General features: G+C 46.2%; 1 long non-coding RNA gene across 3 annotated transcripts in view; it reads right to left on the reverse strand.

Moving 5' to 3' along the window:
- LOC135101118 (uncharacterized) overlaps positions 1-2,500 on the reverse strand; it is a 178,367-nt gene that overhangs the window by 69,473 nt on the left and 106,394 nt on the right. For all 3 annotated transcript variants that reach the window (XR_010269039.1, XR_010269040.1, XR_010269038.1), the window contains one exon: positions 1,096-1,307. This is a non-coding gene — a long non-coding RNA (uncharacterized LOC135101118). The remainder of the gene's footprint in view (positions 1-1,095; positions 1,308-2,500) is intronic.

The following is a 2,500-nucleotide window of genomic DNA, read 5'->3' on the forward strand; positions in this document are numbered from 1 at the left end:
ATGAACAAGACTTAGAAGAATGATGCAAACCCACTAGACCCGCAGGCAAACGGAGTGGTGGCGGCGATAGTGGAGCAGAGGAAGCGGGGTACAGAAATGCTGGTGGTGGTGATGTGGTAGTGACGATAGTGGTGGTGGGGGCGGCGCGTGTGAGTGGCGGTGTTGGGAGTGTGTGGCAACCTGCTCGCCCCTCTCTGTCAGTCAGAAAGGTAAATATTAGTTTAATATTTCTTATTCATCTGACGCTTTCGCTCCTAATGGGAAACTCTGTCAGGCCACTCGACGGAAGTTACCTCCCATTCGTTCACTTGCATGTGATGTAAATACGTCCTAACTGTTCCCATCGGGCGTGACCTACGATCCCTCATCCCTCGCCTCTCTCAGGTGATGCCCAGCTGGCTCTGATTTTGCCGGCATAGGTGAGGGTGCTGATCTGTGGTTCAGCACGGCGGTGCTTCTGTCAGCTCAGCACACGGCGGCCAGACAGCTGCCGATGACGGATTTCAATAGTGACTATTAATTTTTTACAGCCTGGTGCAAACGGGAAATTAATGCGCCAAGAGCCGGTCCGTGTCACGCCGCCAGTTAGTCCACGACTCACTTCTCTCAACAAACTGCTGATGACACCTCCCACACACATTCATCACCTACCCTCACTCATCATGACGCCATTCCGTCCCACGCTTTCCCTCCACCCACGCAGGTCATCACGTTACTGGCAGACTGACGTGCAACGGACACTCACTCCGATAGTAAGAACCTTATGGATAACCTGCAGCCATCCATCAGCTCTCCTGCACCTTAATTAAAAGCATTCTTACCCCTCCTCCTGTCTACATCTTAGAAATACGAACCTCATTCGCACATCTCATCCCTTTCCGCATCTAACCTGTCCTTCCCCTCAAACTCCATCCTTCTGGCACTCCCGCTACCACATCCCTCACCTCACTCCTTCCGGCACCAGCACACCACCAACCAACACTCTGGGACAAGATGCTACAGCAATCCTTTCCCCGAAGCAACACAAACATTCGACTCAACTCATAGACATTATCACCTGTGTGTGCATTACTTATAATCAATAGGAATACTCACCGGTCACTCGTCGCTGTAGCATCAAGAGGTCAGCCATGAGTCACACAGATGTCCTGCGGCAAGATTGACAGCTACAAGTCGATTCTGGTGGTGGCCTCACTGTGACGGACGCTGACGGAGAGGGTGAGAGGTCGGGAGGCCAGACATGAGGTATGAGTCATGTTCTGTTCGCCGGTGAGTCTCTCGGTGCTCCCTGAAGATTACTGAATTACCTGCGAAGAAAAAAAGGAAGGTCTTACATTCGCACTTACTGGCTGGGACTCATTTTCTTTTTCTCCGTAATCTGACACACGACGCTCTTATGCCTTTTACTTTCACATAATTTTTCTCATAATGGTCTGCACATTTTTAGACACATTTTTGCACAAGTCACTCAACTTGTTTTCTAAAATGACAATTAATCTCACTCCTATGTTCTCTTCTTCTGTGTCGTTCTAAACAGTTTCCCACACTGGTCTGAATGTTAACAAAGGATAACCACATTAATTAAAGGGAAATTACACTATACTAGAAGAGATATTACCGAGCGATATAATCTTATTTTTCTGTCTATTCTAATTAGGAAAGATAAATTCTGATGAGCTTCAGTGCACCAAGAATTAATTCCTTCCATTCATTAAGTAGACGTAGTATTTCAGACAACTATTTCTTCGAATAATAATATTCGCCTTCATGTTTCTTTACACGTAATATTTTGCTTTCATCACCACAAAAAAAAAAATAAATAAAAAATAAATAAATAAAAAAATATATGAAAAAAGTTTCCATTTTTACTCTCTTTATACCGTCTCGATCCTGGCCTGATCCTTCCATGTAAATCTCCCTCTCTCTAATCTCTCTCTCTCTCTCTCTCTCTCTCTCTCTCTCTCTCTCTCTCTCTCTCTCTCTCTCTCTCTCTCTCTCTCTCTCTCTCTCTGTACCTCAAACGTTCTGTCACTTCCTTTCTCCTCTTCACCTTCTTTCCACCGCTCTTCCTGTCACTCACTCTCCTCTTTCCCTCATCATTTTTATATCTGGTGCTCTTTCTCTTCTTACTCCTTCTCTGCAGCCCACTTCTCTCGCTCACCCTCCTCTTTCTATCATCCTTTTTACCACGTGCTCTTTCTCTTCCCCGCTCTTTATCTGCAACACTCTTTCCTTCACGCATTCTTCTCTTTCTCTGTCTCCCTCTCCCTCTCCTTCTCTGTCTCTTCCCCTCTCTCTCTCTCGAGAGTCTCCGGCAGGGAACTCTCATGACGCTGTAATGGCGGCTACTTTATTTTCAAACCACTTCATTCGGATAATAGAAAGGCTTCCAAAGTATTCACATTTCGCGAGCACACACACACACACACACACACACACACACACACACACACACACACACACACACACACACACACACACACACACACACAGTGAATTT

The sequence above is a fragment of the Scylla paramamosain genome, chromosome 6, assembly GCF_035594125.1.
Source record: "Scylla paramamosain isolate STU-SP2022 chromosome 6, ASM3559412v1, whole genome shotgun sequence".
NCBI lineage: Eukaryota > Metazoa > Arthropoda > Malacostraca > Decapoda > Portunidae > Scylla > Scylla paramamosain.